The sequence below is a fragment of the Amborella trichopoda genome, chromosome 4 (assembly GCF_054954075.1).
Source record: "Amborella trichopoda isolate Santa Cruz 75 chromosome 4, AtrichopodaSantaCruz75HAP2 v2.0, whole genome shotgun sequence".
NCBI classification, from domain to species: domain Eukaryota; kingdom Viridiplantae; phylum Streptophyta; class Magnoliopsida; order Amborellales; family Amborellaceae; genus Amborella; species Amborella trichopoda.
In genome coordinates, this window is record NC_142339.1 from 22,137,611 (window position 1) to 22,155,604 (window position 17,994).

The following is a 17,994-nucleotide window of genomic DNA, read 5'->3' on the forward strand; positions in this document are numbered from 1 at the left end:
CATCTTTTCTTCGAATAGGGAATGGAGCACTAGTAAGAAGCATGGTAGCCAAAGCATAAAAACGATGCAATGCCTCAGTGACAGGAAAGCCTAATCGCTACCAAAAACCTGCCCCATCTTATGTTGATCAAACTCTATTATCACAAGTAGATCGAAGACTTGACGTCCCCAAGAATAAAATCAAGCATTTCCCAAGCAGAAGCCAACATGAGTGTTATTCCTTTGACATGTGAATGATCCCCAAGTTGCTTGAAGCTCTCTTATCTAAAGAGATGATCAAGCTACCTAAGGTCAGGAGACCGGATGAAGTCAGGAGGGATGATGAACCCAATTATTTCCAATACCATAGGTTCCTTAGTCACAAGACTAAGGTGTGTTATACCATCGGAGACATTATTCAGAATCTCATAAACAATGGGGAGTCTTAATTAGTAGAATGATTCCACAAGTGATCCAGTGCTACACAAAGGTCTAGATGCGCAACCCTAAACTGCATGGTCCAAACTATATGACCTTAAACTATAGTGGAGGTCTAGATGCATGACCCTAAAATGCATGGTCCAAACTATATGACCTTAAATTGTAGTGGAGGTTTAGTAGCACGACCTTAAACTGCATGGTTTTAGCTACCTGACCCTAAACTGCATAGCCATGGTCCAAGCTATATGACCTTAAAACTATAGCACACATCCAAGCGGCATGACGTTAAATTGCAAAACATACAGTCTCGGAGGCAAGACGTTAAACATGCCAAATTGATGGTCATGGTGGCACGACCTTAAAGACGCTTCCACAAAATAAAAGAAGAAGAAGAAGAAGAAGAAGAAGAAGACGGACATGACCAAAACCCCCAGGGCGTCAGGAGTAAAAATGTCAAAAAAAAGACGGACGTGATGTGCACCCCAAAGACCAGCATGGGTTAAATATGTCAAGAAAAGATGGGCATAGTGAAAACCTGTAAGGGCACTATGGGCAAAAGTGTCGAAATACAAGGGATGTGGTGAAAACCCTTTGAGGCACTCCCTCTCAAATGACGAGTGTGCTAACCCTGCCTTATGGGACAACACGAGTAAAAATGTCGCACATCCTTATAGCAAGACATTAAACTACATGACATACAGTCTATTCGCATGCCTACAAATTGCTTACATGTCTCCATGAGGTCCCTCACAAGTCATTGTTCCTACGCATCGCCTACATGCGTGACCTGAGCTGTCGCCTGCATGTCCTTCGCATGCATCCCTCGCACGCATGCCCTAGTAGCCACTTGCGACCTTTCCCCACGAAGCCGGGATGATCAGGGTACCAAATCCCAAGATCGAGCCCGAGGACCTTCACGAATCGCCTCTCGAGCATGTCTCATGCATGCATGACTCGAGCTCTCGCCTGTGTAACCTTTTGTGCGCATCCTTCGCACGCATTCCCTAGAGATCGTCAAACACACTTCCCTTTACATGCTGCCACACGCATACCGCTGTGCGTGTTCTTTCTTCACTGCCACCCATGTAGCACTAAGGGTCAAATGGTCGGAGCAGGTCGGTCTCAGACCCGAGGCCAAAACAAAGACTTACAGCTGCCCATGAAACCCCATGCATCAAGGATCAGAGCCAGGTCGGGTTTAGGCCTGAGGCTCAAAGGCAGGTCAGCGCCGCCTGTGTAGTTGGTGCCCAGCGCTGGCTATCTTCAGTGCCGAGCATCGGCTATGTTCTTAAAGGTCTAGCGCTGGCTGTGTTTGGTGCCCACCGTTGTGTTCTCAAAGCTTAGCGCCGACTGTGTTCACCAAAGTCTAGTGCCGACTGTATTCTCAAAGTCCAGCGCCAGTTGCATTCCCAAAGAAACAGTGTCGACTGTGTTCTTAAAGCTTAGCACCGGCTGTGTTCACCAAATCCAGCACCGACCGTGTTCACCAAAGTCCAAGGCCGGTGTGTTCCCAAAAGCTTAGCACCGGCTGTGTTCTCAGATCTTAGCGCTGACTGTGTTCACCAAAAGACCAGCAATGGCTGCGTTCTCAAAGGCTAGCGCAGGTTGTGCCCAGTGTCAGCGTGTTCCTTCTTCCCCACCGCACATACTCCATCGTCACGCATGCCTCACCGTTGAGCATGTCACTATCAAGCATGTTATTACCGTGCACATTCACAATACGTTCTCCCCTACTGTCAAGCATGCCATCGTCGTGCACGTCCCACTGTTATCCCTAGTGGAGTTGCACCTAGGCCGTGACCAATCATCCCCAATGGAGTCACTAGCAGGCCACTGTCCTCATCCCCAGTAGAAGTCACACCCATATTGCAGCCCATTATCCCCAATGGAGTTAGGGTCATTCTTTTCTCTTCAATCCTCAATGGGTCTGCTTCACAACAAGCTATCTTATCCCCAAGGAGTCGAGTTGCCTGTCATAAGTCAATTCTCCATAGAGTCCCATCTTTTACCCTAGGGAGTCATGATTGTCCCCTCAACCCTAGTGAAGTCTGCTTCCGTCCGCCATCCTCCGTTGGATCACCATTTCCATCAGAGCCCTCAGTTTGTGAATGGTCTTAACCATTTTATCCCCAGGGAGTCAGATTGCCATCCACAGACCTATTTCCCATGGAGCTTCACCTACCTGGTGACCCACACAACGATCTAGATGCACAACCTTGAATTGCTTGGTCCAAACTATATGACCTTAACCTATAGAGGAGGTCTAGTTGCATGACCTTAAATTGAATGGTCCTAACTGCATGACTATAAAACTGCATAGCTATGGTCTAGCTGTATGACCCTAAAACTATAGTACACTATGACGTTAAAAGGCTTCACATAGGTCACGGAGGCATGACCCTAAACACGCCCTCACAAGAAAAAAAAGAAAAAGAAAAAGAATAATGGGCATGGTGTATATCTGGACACGGGAACGCCATGAGTAAAAAGGATGGACGGGCATGGTCACGAAACCATGAGTAAGAGAGTTCCGTGGAAATGAAAACCTGGACACGGTGAAAACCTGAAAGGGCACTGTGAGCAAAAATGAAAGACTAAGGGTGGACATGGCCATAAGGTCATGGGTAAAAGAGCCCAAAATAAAAGGAGGTTGGTGACAACCGTCTCTACGACACCACTTCTCAAGTCCAAGTGAAAACCCGCTAAGGGCGCTTTGATCAAGAAAGCAGGTTGATGCAGTGCCTTCTTCCACAAGTGGGTTTAGCCAGCACTCCCTTCATCATCAAGTTGTACAATAGGATGTAAACGTTAAAATCATCCCTCAATATCCACAACAGGTAAGAAATTGTTATACCAGGTGCCCTACAAACCTGGTCTGGCTGCCAACAACACCGCCAAGACGTCCAACAGGGTGTAGACATTAAAATCATCCCTCAACATCCTTCTTCAGTCCTAGGTGAACACGTAGCTCAGTTGACATCCTTCTTTGTTGCTGAGTGAACACAAAGCCTAGTCAACATCCCTCATCGGTGCTGACTAGTCAACATCGGTGCTGATTAGGAGATCCCATCAGACTGGGTTTACCTAACAAGCAGACGACTCACATGAGGGTGAGAGCCTTGATAAGATCTCCCAAACAAATGGCTCACATGGAGGTGAGAGCCTTGATAAGAACTCCCAGACAAAAAGGCTCACACGGGGGTGAGAGCCTCAATAAGATCTCCCAAACAAACGGCTCACGCGGGGGTGAGAGCCTTGATAAGATCTCCTAAACAAATGGCTCACGCAGGGGTGAGAGCATTGATAAGATCTTCCAAACAAACGGCTCACGTGGCGATGAAAGCCTTGATAAGATCTCCCAACAACACATTCTCTCTTCTTCTCTTTTTCTCTCTCCTAACATGTGTGGCAGTGACAACGTCACACATGTCCGTCTTTCTCTCTTTCCTTTCTTCTTCTTACATACATGACATCGGTAGTATTATGCATGCTTCTCTTTCTCTCTTCTTCTCTTCTTCTCTTCTAACATGTGTGGCGGTGACATCACTGTATGTGTCCCTCTCTATTGCCTTTCTTCTCTTCATCTCTATTTCTCTTTTCTTTTCACATGCACAACCTTTCTTCTCTTCATCTCTAGTTCTCTTTTCTTTTCACATGCACAACATCAGTAATACTGTGCATGCTCCTCTTTCGCTCTTCTTCTCTTCTTCTCTTCTTCTATTCTTCTCTCCTAACATATGCGGTGGTGATAGCACTGTACGTGGCCCTCTCTCTATTGCCTTTCTTCTCTTCATCTCTATCTATCTTTTATTTTCACATGCACGACATTGGTAGTACTTTGCATGCTTCTCTTTCTCTCTTCTTCTCGACTTCTCTTCTTCTCTCTCTTGACATGTGTGGCAGTGACAGCGCCGTACATGCCCCTCTTTCTCTCTTTCCTTTCTTTTCTTACATTCATGACATTGATAGTAATGTGCATGCTTCTCTTTCTCTCTTCTTTTCCTTTTCTCTCTCTTGATATGCACGGTAGTGGCAACGTCGTGCATGCCTATCTCAGTTCTTTTCTTCTTCTCTTTCTTGAATTGCATGGCCGTGGCAACATCGTGCATGCCACTTTTTCTCTCCCCTTTTCCATCTCTTCATCTATTTCTCTCTTTCTTCTCCCTTGTATCTTCATGTCTTCTTCAAGACTGGGTGACAATGTAGGTCATCATCCCTTCTTCAAGGCTGGGTGACAACATAGCCCAGTCATCATCCCTTCTTCAAGGCTGGATGACAACGTAGCCCAGTTATCATCCCTTCTTCAAGGCTGGGTGACAACATAGCCCAGTATCATCCCTTCTTCAAGGATCATCCCTTCTTCAAGGCTGGGTGACAACATAGCTCAGTCATTATCATAAGGCCGTCACAAGTACCATTCGACAGGCTGAGGACTTAAAGTACTAATCCCTTTGAATCACATTTAGTCCCTTGATGACTTCGACTGGATCCCTCAAAACAGTCTCTTCTCCCCCTAAAGTTTCCATGGATGGACCTGCGAATAATACATCTCAATGTCTGAGCATCCTAGTTACAGCATTATGTTGATATCTCCTAAGCGTTAACATGGTCCTGTGGCTAGAAAGAAAAAAGTAATAAATCCGAAGAAATTTTCTAAATGTTGTCTTTCTCTCTTCCCTCGAAGCACAACATTCAGTAGGGCAATTTGTTTGAACACTTCTTGGCCCCTCATGCGGAATAAAGAGGAAGCTGTTCAATTAAGCCTGACAAAGAGTGGAATTTTCAACAATCTCATAACGGCTCCAGAATTGGTCAAGATCTTCATAAGCACTCCAAAAGGCCACCTGCCAAGTTTTGTGGCAATTCAACATGTCTAAAGCAGTAAACACAAAGAAAAAATTTTCGAAAAATTGGCCTTTAGCACCCTGAAATTGACCCTGTAACTAGATCTATATTTTCGGTGTGTCAAGTTTCGGCTTAATCGGATACTCCAAGACAAAGATATGAGCAAAACATTAAAATAAGAGAGGACACACACTATTCCCGTGTGGCCACCCTGCACCAAAACACCATTAAAGGTGGTTGTTTTCACAGTCATAGGAAGTGACTTTCAGGGCTCATATCTCACTCAATCTGGGTCGGACCGCGCTCAAATTTTGTGAGCAAGTTCGTCTCGTCAAGACAAGCATTTCAATATGTGGTACGCCTTGTGACGACATCCGAGCAAAGGAGAAAAACTAGAGAGAAGTTTCTGATCCATGAAGAAATTGTAGAAAATTCAGCAGCGACATGCCTTGCTCGAGCGACCAACTGATGGGGCTCATGCATCGGATTGAAGCGAAATCAATTTCATTGTGTGCGTAAGATCCAGGGCTACCATTGGTCCGAACCCCGTATAGTTTGGACGATCAAATTTCACCCACTAAGCCGACGAAGCGACTGAAATTTCGTTCGCCAGCTTTTCTGATTCCGGTCAGAACCCAAAATTTGTGAAATCTTCGTTTGGCCTCCAAATAGCGTCATGTTTGTTGCCACACGATTGTGACGGCATGCTCAATACACTGCAACGAAGAAATTACTGAAAACAAATCAAGGAATGAGCACACCATCAATCCAAACTTTTCAAGATTCAAGCAAATTTCAAGTTTCATGATTGTGGCTCAAAAAAATGATCCATAGCTCAAAATTGATATCAAATTGATCGCCATGCCAAGACCTATAAGAAAACACTCATCTTTCGATCAAACAGGCATCAAAGCTACCACGGATCAGTCCTGAAAGATCACGCAAATTTTAGGGTAACCACAGGGACTGTTTTAAAATTTCATGAATTGTTAGGCAAGGGGAAAAATAGTCTTTTTTCACCCGATTTTCTTATTTTTTTAATTTAAAATAATTGTAATTATCCTCAATTGAGGTAGTTTTTTAGCATCTACCCATGTTTTAACCTAATTTTATATAAACATGCAAACCAAATTGTAAATGACCTTTGGTTGATTTCTTCAATCATTCAATAAAATTTTCATTTTTTGCTTGAGTTCGTGGGAATATCTGGAAGAGACAAAGAGAGAAGAGAGAAAAAAAGAGACGATACCCTTTGAGAAGGTAATTTTCTCTCTCCTCCTATTTTCTCTCTCATCTCTATCTCTTTCTCTCTCTTCTTTTTTCTCATCTCTATCTCTTTCTCTTTCTTCTTTTCACTCATCTCTATATCTCTCTTCTCTTTCTCTCTTTCTCTCTTTTCTCTTCTCTTTCTCTCTCCTCTTTCATAGACGGCGGAGACTCATCGCCGTCTGTGTTTCACTTCTTTTTTTCTTTCTTATCTTTCTCTTTTTACCCTTGTGGTCCTGTATGACCACGAACCTCCTCTTCCCCTTTCCTTGTGGTTCCTAGTGACCACAACTTTCTCCTCTTCCTCCTTGTGGTCCGGCATGGCCACAATTTCCCTCTTCTTTCAACCCATTCCAATAACCAACTAATTCATTAGTTTTATTTTATTAAAATATTCTTTCTCTCTCCTAGTTAATTCATTAGTTTTATTTTATTAAAATATTCTTTCTCTCTTTTTGCTAATTCATTAGTTTTATTTTATTAAACATTCTTTATCTCTCCTAACTAAATCATTAATCTTTTTTTATCAGAACATCATTCTCTCTCTCTTAACAACTTTACCATTTCTTTTCATCTCACATTATCCTCTTTCATACACGTAAAAACCCATTAACCCAACACAAGCTTTCTCTCTCTCAACTAACCTACCCTTTTATTCTATCAAAACATTATCCCTCTTTACTCATATAAAACCCAAATAGCCTAATAGTAAACCTTCCCCCTCCCTTTATTATTTTACCTTTTTTTTTTATTATTTCATTTTTGTTTAGCGTCACCTGTCCCCTCACCTTAGCTTATTTTATTATGTTTTTACACTCATCTTATTTTATTTTCCCTCACCGTATTTTATTTTGTTTACTTTATTTTATTTTATTTTATCCCATTTATTTCTTTTTATATTATTTCCATCACCCCATTTTATTTTATTCATTTCATTTATTTTATCGTACCTTACCTTATTTTAATTTTTCCCTTTACGTTATTCCATTTATCCCATTTATTTTATTTTAATTTATCTTTATCTTCTTTATTTTATTTACCTTATTTATTGTACTTTATTTTTCTTACCTCATTCATTTTATTTCATTTTCCTTTATTCCTTTATTTTATTTTATTCCACTTATTTTATCTTATTATCCCTTACTCTAGTTTTGTATTCATTTATTTTATTTTAATTATTTCATCTTAATTTATTTTCTTCCATCTCTTTTATTTTATTTTACTTCACTTCATTTTATTGATTTCATTTCACTTCATTCCATTTTAATTCTAATTCCATTTTCTAATATTTTTATTTTAATTCATCTCTCTCATTTTTATTTCATCTTGTAACAAGGTGGGGCCCTTGCCCTCCTTGTCAGTACTTCTAATGTGTGTGTGTGTGTGTGTGTGTGTTTGCCAGAAAGAAGAAACAAGTCAAGGGAGACGATTCCAAACCGGCAATAGGCCAAGGGGGCTTTCCAACGTGATCTAAGAGGGTGCCAGAGCGAGCCAGTTCGAGGGTGTCGCAAACCCACGCGAGGTAAGTCCCGCCTCGTGACCTTAACTCCTCTCTCATCTATTGGTACTCCTGCCCACGTCTTCTTCGCGTGGTTCCCGAGAAAGCAATCTCAAGTACTGGGATTCCTTAAAATCCGAGATAAGTGCCGCCAGATTACCTAGATTCAGAGGGCAATATCGAGGCACATAACCACTCGCATGCGATAATGAGTCGCATGTGGGGATTGTTGTGCACGACGATGAGTCATGCGCGACGATGTACGCACATGGCATAGACTTGGATAAGCAAAGGGTGGTGACCTATCGTAAGGCCTGGCTTATGATACCTATTGGAAGCCAAGTTCTTCAGCACAATAGTGAATTCCATGTTGCTCTGTGGAAGGGCATCCACTGTGAACAGGGTATGCTCTCCATCATAGGCCAGTTCCTTGCCAGAGAAGTCTGTTTTGTATGTTTGATATACTCGTCAGATGAATTGAAGCTAACTCGAAAATGGTTGAGATGAATTGAAGCTAACTCGAAAATGGTTGACTTTTTCCTTTTGGCCTGTAACCATCCTCTTTGGTGGTTTTGCTTCTTCTTCATGAGGAGAGCATTTCTTTGGTGGTTTTGCTTCTTCTTCATGAGAAGAGCATTTTTTGCTTCTTTTTCATGAGGAGAGCATTTCTTTCTAGCCTATAACCATCCTCTTATCGTCAGATGCAAGAGCAACACTGCGCGTGTCAACTGTTATCTTTTCCTCAGATGCAAGAGATCTGTAACCTCCCTAATAATGGGCTTTTTCGATTGTAACTTGTTATTCCTTTCAATGAGATAAAGAGTTGGGCTTTGTTTAGACTTTCCTGCTCGCGTTCTCTTTATCATCTTCGTAATTTTGAAAATTGAGTCTTCTTTTTCTATTGAGTATATATCATGGGTAGTATTTCTTTAAGTATCGCCCATTAAAAGGAGGCATTTCCTCCTCTCCATTGGGATGTGCTAGTATGTAGGCTCCATTTGGGGAAAATTTCTTGACTATAAAGGGACCTTCCCATTTGGGTTCAAACTTCCCTTTATTTCAGCCATGCATAACAATTGGCCTTTTGACGATTAGAGCTAGATCGCCACAGGCCAATGAGCGGATTTTCACTGACTTGTTAAAGGCCCTTTTCATTCTGGTTAAGCTCAAGGTTCTGTTGAGCTTCCAAAATCTTTCATCGAGTGCATCCATTTCTTGGTACCAGAGTTTGACTCTCTCATCTTCGGTTAAGCCTTGATATATAGCAACGCGCAGTGAAGAGATTTGAACTTTGAGGGGCAAAACCGCCTCACCCCCATAGACCATGGAGTAAGGAATGGAATCAGTAGCACTTCGTGTAGTTGTACGATAGGCCCATAGCGCTTTAGGAATCTTCTCGTGCCAATTCTTCTTTGTTTTTTATACTACCTTCCTTAAAACATTGCACAGAGTCTTATTGAAGGCCTCAGCTAAGCCATGCGCCTGCGAGTGGTACGTAGTTGCGTACTTCCACTCAAAACCAAACTGGTTAACCAGACGATCAATATGATGGCTTCGAAATTGAGGACCGTTGTCAGAGATAATCCTGTCAGGCACCCTGAACCGGTATATAATGTGGTGTCGCATGAAGTTGGCCACCGTAGCGGCATGAACTTGCTTAAACGAGATTGCTTTTGCCCATTTAGAGAGATAATATGTCACCGCAAGAGTGAAGGCATGACCCATTGCAGAAGGTGGGTCAACAGGTCCAACAATGTCCATACTCCATTGTGGAAGGGCCATGATGCCACTATAGGGTGTAAGGTATGCATCTGGCATACCTGACACCTCTTGCCATAATTTAAAGAGTCTGTCATTATCGAGGGCCAATAATACCCCAATCTGCATATCCGATCATAGAGCTTAGGACCAGACTGGTGCAATCCACATATTCTTGAGTGAAATTATTCTAAGACCTTATTTGGTTCTTGGAGGTCTTCGCATCTGAGAAGAATACCATCAAAGGAGCGTCTAAAGAGAACATCCCCTTCGAGGAGGGTGTACTTGGTAGACATATGACGCACACTATTGCATTCAGCATGATCTTCAGGCAGTTTGTCATGCTTTATCACGTTGATGATCGGTTCTCTCTAGTCCTCTACCTGTTCAACTTCCACACACATTGGGTCGAAGAACTGAGGTTTCTGTTTTATCGTGATGGCTCCTTGACCTTGTGCCATTTCCTGTTCCTCTTTGATAATTCCTTTGGCTGATAGGAGTGTCCCAAATGGATACGGAGGGCACTCGGCGAAGAGATTTCTCTCATCATCTGCATCAACTTCAGTTCTCAAGTCGATATGTCTCCATTCTGTGACTCAAACAGGTGTAAGTCTAGGGGAGGACAATTGAATGGTAGCCCCAAGCATTGCAAGTGCATCAGCCTGTGAGTTTAACCTCCTCGGGATGCGAGTGAGAGATACTTCATCGAACTGATCCATGCACAATTTTGCAGTTTCATGATAGGGCTTGAGAGTATCTTTTCTTACATCGTAAATCCCTTTAAGCTTTAGAATGACCAACTCAGAATCGTCGTAGATTTCGAACTATTCTAAATCTAGATTGAAAGCAATCTCCAACCCAATTATTAAGGCTTGATATTCCCCTTCATTATGAGAGCAAGTGTCGGTGCGCGAGAAGGATAGAGGAAATATTCCACCTTTCTGAGTCATGAATACCACTCTGGTGCCTCCTCAATCAGACTGGAAGGCTCCATCAAAATACATTTCCTAGGCGTCAGGAAGTTCTATCCATAATACGTCTTCATCAGGAAAGTCACTTAATAAAGGAGATTCTGCTAGTACGGGATGTGCTGCAAAGCTTGGCCCTTGACTACCTTTTGTGGCACATATGTGATGTCAGATTCCATCTGCAATAAGGCCCACTTAGCCAGGAATCCGGACAAGCATGGGCGTGTCATGAGAAATTTCACAGGGTCCGCCTTTGATTTAAGGTTCACTTCATGACCAAGTAGTGACGAAGCTTTTGTACTGCAAAGATTAGAGCAACGCACATCTTCTCTATAAGGGGATAATTCTTCTCAGTGGCTTGCATCTTGTGGCTGAGATAATATAATGCAGTCTCTTTCCCATTGTCATTGTTTTGTGCCAATAATGCCTCGAGCGACTTGTCCAGAGCGGTCACATATTGGAAAACTGGTCTTCCCAACACTGGTGTAAAAAGCACTAGAGGATTGAGAAAATATTGCTTGATGTCATCGAGTGCTACTTGACACGCTTCATCCCAGATGAATGGGGTATCCTTTTTCAACAGGTGCGTGAAAGGCTTACAGCGACCTAAGAGATTTGAAATGAACCTGGAGATGTAAGAGAGCTACCCTTGAAGGAACCGTTATTCTTGCATTGTAGTGGGTAGCGGCATGTTCTGGATAGCTTTGATTTTGACTGGTTCAACTTCTGATGATGAATCCCAAGAACTTCCCTAAACGCACACCAAAAGCACATTTTAGCGGGTTCATCTGGAGCTGATGAAGAACACCTTTTCAAGATCTTTCATGTGAGCTTCTTTCTCCTCGGATTTCACCACCAAGTCATCAACATAACATCGACCTCCTTGTGCATCATGTCGTTAAAGATGCTCGTCATTACTCTCTGATAGGCACCAGCATTCTTTAATCCAAACGGCATCATTGTGTAGCAAAAGACTCCTTTTGCGGTCAGGAATGCGGTGGCTTCCTCATCTTCTGGAGCCATCCGTATCTGATTATACCTGGAGTATCCGTCCATGAAAGAGAAGATCTGACAGTGGGCTGTGAAGTCAATGAGTATTTCTGTAAATGGCAACGGAAAGTCATCCTTTGGGCAAGCATCATTAAGGTCGTGGAAGTCAATGCAGATCCTGATTTGACCATTCTTCTTCTTTACTGGCACAACATTTGCCAGCCATTTTGGGTATTTGACTTCGAGAATAAACTCGATTGCTTATGTTTGACAACCTTAGCATCTATCTGCATTTCAAGATCAGGCCTGAACCTTCTTGATTTCTGCTTGACAAGTCTGACAGTCGGATCGATACTCAGACGATGGACTGCAACTTGTGGGTCTAAACCAGGCATCTCATGGTAATGTCAGGCAAAGACATCTCGGTTTGCACGCAAGAAGGCGGTAAAATTTTCCTTCTCCTCTATAGACATATTTACCGAAATGAAAGTGGGCCTAGGATTAGCTTCATCTCCTAGGTTGATTTCTTCGAGTTCGTCGGCTATAGCTTGACTGCCTTCTTCCCATTCTTTTGGGGCTGCTTGCAACTCGTCATCATTATCTTCAGACGTCTTCTCATTAAGCTCAAATATCAAGATCGATGATCCTGACATCTCTGCTTCTAGTAAGTACCAGTGTAGGCCGTGATTTCTGCTTTCTCCCTAAACTGTGGGGTAGAAGGGTTGACTTCAAGCATATCAGGCTATCGAAGACTAGTTTGATAATTGCACGAATCACTTGATTCTTGATAGGGTGTTAGCAATACTTGGCCTGAACTAGCTGATACTTCACAGACTTGTATCATGTGGCAAGTTTCCTGAGAGTATGCCCTCTTGATTCATTCAACCTCTGTTTAAAATTCGGCTCTGGGGGCCACTGGGGTTTCTTTGGCTTTGACCTCCTACACTTTCTAGCAGAAGAAGATGGCTCGAACCGAGCTCGAGCTGTCAAGGCGTCAACAACAGTTAAGAAGCCAACTGCCTGGGCTAACGTCTTTCTTAGTCGTCTCTTATGTGTTCTGCTTATGTTGGTTCTTTCGAGTTCTTTGTCAAGAGCGTCGAAGTCTGGACATTGCTAGATTGTATCTGCAGAAGACACAAAAGAGGAGGAGGGGGAGAAAGAAGAAGAAGAAGAAATGGAAGAAGCAGGGTTAGTAGGTGAGGAGAATTCCGATCTGAGGAGCTTTTTACATCATCACCAGGGTTGGACGTGTGCACAGAGTCCTTTAGGTCTTTCTCTTGCTCAGATCGTTGGGGGGTGCTTTTAATTTCTTCACCCTCATTGGACATGCCTAGAGTAGAAGATGAATAGGGGGTGTCCTCCTGCTGAGAAGAAGGAAGAAGGATGATTGCCTCTGGGATAAAGTCCTGCAAAGTCGGCAGGGGAGGAAGAGCCCTAAGAAACTCTTTCTCCATGGGTGGTTGAGGAGGTTGGTTCCCTCCGCGAGCAGTTCTTGGAGCTCGTCTCCTTTTGGGCATGTTTGGAGGTGCTTGAGTCAACTCACTAGGTTTGTGAATAGCCCTAGCTTGGCAGACTGCCTCTCGTTTCAATGACTTTAGTCTACTTCGCCCATGGTAGACAATCCATGGTTGGGAAGTTGATGGTTCAGTTGGACCTAAATCAACATTACTTAGGTCTTATGTTGGGAGGTCCTCTCGCACTGGTGCAATAGTGATTTGGGGGTCCCCTTCTGGAAGGTTACGGGATTCATGACATTCCTGTATTTTCCCTGTGAGTATCTCATGAAAATTGGAGCATTCGCACAATTCGTGGCCCCATATCTGATGATATAGGCACCAATGGTTCTCGGTTCCCTTAGCAAGGCGCTTGGGCTGCCTTGCTGGCTTTAGTGCGATAAGGCCTTGTTGAAGCATCATGGCAAACAAAGCTCGAAGGATATCAGTCGCTTGGTCTTCTTCGTGAATCGTCACTATGTGACAGGCTTCTGTTGCCTTGAACGCCTTCTTGAGTTATTCAAGATTAATCTGACCTTTCTGAATCAGAGCCTCGATAAGGTCTTCAAGTGTAAAGCAGTTCTCCATAGCGTGGTTTATCCTTTGATGATAGGCACAATACTTTGTGTGCGTATCGAGACTAGCTTGGTCGGGGAACTTGATCTCAGGCAATTCAAGCATGTTCTGTTCTAGCAATAATCGGAGCAATGCAGGCACCCACTCATTTTCAAAGGGATAAAATTTATTCTGATGGGTAATCCAATACTCACTTCGATTAATGTTCGCGGGTGGAGGGACTCGATTATATGACTACTGTTGTTTGCATGCTTGAGGTGTTGTCTTGGCTGTTCCCACTCCTTTGGATAGGTCTAAAGTTTGGGAGGTAGACTTCTTTGGATCAGCAACAGTGATAGCTACACTGATTACCCCTTTTTGTTGGTTGCCCCGAGAGTTGGCTCGAGAATTACGATTGCCCCGGTTGTTTCCCAAGTTTGAAGATCGTTGTTGTGGCCCATTATAATGGCGTGACAAGCTCTCTATGTGGACCGACTTTGAGATAAGATCTGACATGGAGGTTGGGTTGGAAGCCTCAACATGTAGAGCGATCTCAAGTCGCATATTTCGAATGCAGGTTTGAACTGCTTCCTTCTCAAGCATGGGATTGGGGTGGCGAGCCGCCAAATCTCTCCACCTTGATATGAATTTATCCACCAATTCATCTAATTCTTGGGTTAAGGTGAGAAGTTCAATGGTTTGAACCTCCCTATCAACTTCATAGAAGCGCTGATGGAATAATTTCTCCATTTCCTCCCAAGTTTGTACTGCATTAGGGGGTAGCCGGGCATACCACTGGAATGCAGGGCCATCGAGGGTTTCAACAAACTGACGGAGAAGAAGCCTCCCATCAACCACTGTCTCTTGACATGCTGCTTAGAAATGGGCAATGTGTTGATGCAAGGAGGTTGTCCCATCAAAGTGAGGAAACTTCCCTCTCTTGTAGTCTGAGGGAAATGGGACTTGATCGATGTAACACAAGTACGGCTTATGGTAAACCGTCATACCCTGTATACCTGGAATTTGCCTGTTCTTCAGGTTATGTGCTACCATAGCATCAATGTCGGCCTAAGAGAATGGGTGAGGGACATAATTGTCCTGTGAGGTAGGAGGAGGAGGCTGCCTAAGGGGGCACATCTTCTTAATGATGTGAATTGACCCATGGTTAACGGAGTGTCGGGCCACCTCCATGTGGTCAATCTTGTCCATCATTTCGCTACCATGAAAAGCTAGTCTCAACCCCTCTTGATCAAACGAAAGAGAAAAGAAAGAAAAGAGAACAGACAGAGAGCGAAAAGAAAGAGAAGAGAAGAAATAAGGGGAAACGAAAGGAGAGAGAGGTGAGAGAGAAAACAACTAGAGAAGAAGAAGAGAATAATAGAAAGAAAGGAAGAAAGAGAAGGAAAGAATGAGAAGGGCATGAGAGAGGAGAGAGGGAAAAGGAAAGAAAAGAAAAGAGGAAAAAGTAGAAAGAAGGAAGAAGAGAGGAGAAAGAAGACACAGACGATAATGAGGTGTGAAGAAAGAAGACTAAGACGACGCTCTGACATGGAGGGAGAAGACTCAGTCGGCAATGGCCTTCGCCAACTGTGACAGAAAGAAGAAAAGAAACACAGGCGATGCTAGGCTTCCACCGGCTATGGCAGAAGAGGAGAAGAGAAGAAACAAAGGCGGCACTAAGGCTCCGCCGGCTATGGTAAAAGAGGAGAAGAGAAGAAACACAAGAGGCATTAGGCTTCAGCCGGCAGTGACATGAAGAGAGAGAAGAGAGAAAGAACACAGGTGGTGCTAGGCTTCCATCGGCTGTGTTAGAAGAAGAAGAGAGAAAGAACCACAGGCGGCACTAGGCTTCTGCCGTCTGTGTTAGAAGAAGAAGAGAGAAAGACACACAGGTGACGTTAGGCTTCAACCGGTTGTGTTAGAAGAAGAAGAAAGATAAATGAAGAGGCAGACGACACTGAGCTTTTGCCGACTGTGTTAGAAGAAGAGGGGATAGAGGACACAGGCGGTGTTGAGCCTTCACCGGCTGTGTTAGAAGAAGAAGAGAGTAAAAGAGAGAAGAGAGAGAAAGAGAACAGATGGCGATGGACTTCCACCATCTGGGGCATAAGAGAAGTAAGGGAGTTTTGTCAAAGGTTCGACCCCCCATTCAGACTGTGACCTGACTCACTGTTTGTGTCTTAAAAGCAGGAAGACATCACGTCAAGCAAAAGGCCCGCCTGGGTGAATGAAGAAAAGAAAGAAGAACCAGGGAAAGAGAGACACAATAAACCAGAAGAAGAAGAGAGAGAAAAGAGGAGAGAGAAGAAAGAGAGAGAAGAGGAGAGAGAAAGAGAGAGAAAAGATAGAGATGAGAGAGAAAGGAGGAGAGAGAAAGAGAGATGAGAGAAAAAGATGAGTGAGAAAGAGAGATGAGAGAAAAGAGGAGGAGATAGAAAATTCATCTCTCTCTCCAAGACACACCCACAAACTTAAGCAAGAAAACAAAAATTTTATCGAATCAACGAAGATTGAACTGAAGGTTGTTTATAATTTGGTTTGGCATGTTTATATAGAATTGGGCCCAAACATGAGTGGATACCTAAAAACTACCTAAATTGATGATAATTAAATTTATTTTAAAGTAAAAAAATTAAGAAAATAAGGTGCAAAATGACTGTTTTGCCCCTGCCTAACAATACATGGAATTCAAAATCGTCCCTATTACTACCCTAAAACTTGCGTGATCTTTCATGACTGATCCGGGTTTGCTCTGATGCCCGTTTGATCAAAAGATAGTCATTTTCTTATGGGGCTCGGCATGACGATCGATTTGATACCAATTTCGAGCCATGGATCTAGTTTTTAAGCCACGATCATGAGACCTGAAATTTGCTTGAATCTTGAAAACTTCAGATCGATAGTGCACTTGTTCCCTAATGTTTTTTTGTCTTTTTTTCATTGTAGTGCATTGAGCATGTTATCACGATCACATGGTATTGAACAGGACAGGATTTGGAGCCCGAATGAAGATTTCGCAACATTTGGGTTTTGGCTGGAATCTAGAATCCGATGGCCAAAATTATAGTCATTTTGTCGCCGTCGTGTGAAAAATGCAATAGTTCATCATGTACAATGTTGGGACCAGTGATAGCCACGGACCTGACGCATACGATGGAATTGGTTTCATGTCGAACCGAAGAGCGAGCGTTGTGATTTGGCTGCTCAAGCGTGGTGTGTTACTGCTGATTTTTCTACAATTTCTTCACAAATCGACAACTTCTCTCTACCTTTTCTTCCTGCTCGGACGTTGTCATGGGGTGTACCACATATCGAAACGCTCGTCTTGACGAGAGGAACACGCACACAAAATTTGAGCGTCATTTGACTCGAGACGAGTGAGATATGAGCCTCAAAATTCACAGCATGTGACTATGAAAAACATCCACCTTTAATGGTGTTTTGGTGTAGGGTGGCCACACGAGAATAGTGTGAGTCCCACATGTTTCAATGGTTTACTCATAACTTTGTCCTAAAGTGTCTGATTAAATCGAAACTTGACCTTTAAGGGCTTTCGACCGTTCTAAATTGAATGGCGATGGTCTCATGGTGATTTGACACACCAAAAATATAGTTCCAGTTATAAGGGTTCGTTTCAAGGTGTTAGAGGCCAATTTTTTAGAAATTGTTTTTTTGTGTTCACTGCTTTAGACATGTCAGATTGCAGCGAAACGTGGTAGGTGGCCTGCTGGAGTGCTTATGAAGAGCTTGACCAGTTTTGGGCCCATTCTGATACTATTGAAAATTCCATTGTTTTGTAAGGCTTTATTGACTGACTTCCTCTTTATTCCGCATGAGGGACCATGGTGCTGAAAAATATGTTCAAACAAAGAGAAGAAAGAGAAGGTGCAAGACAAAGGAGAGAGAAGGTCCCAGACGATGTTAAGCATCACCGTGTGCAACCGCAGAGTAACAGTGTCATGGCCCTTGGACGACGCTGAACACTGCTGCTTGGGGTGAAAGGACATGCAGTGAACAACAGACGACGTTAGCCATCGCCCTCGGCAATGCGAGAAGGCAGCATGACCCTTCACGAGCGGGGATAAACACAAAGAACATAAATGAAAGCTTCGAACTGTGATAGGCATTGACGCGACCTTTCGCTAGTGGCGATTGGTGTTGTCGTCTGCCATAGACGCCCGACGTGGGTGCGAAGCTTATG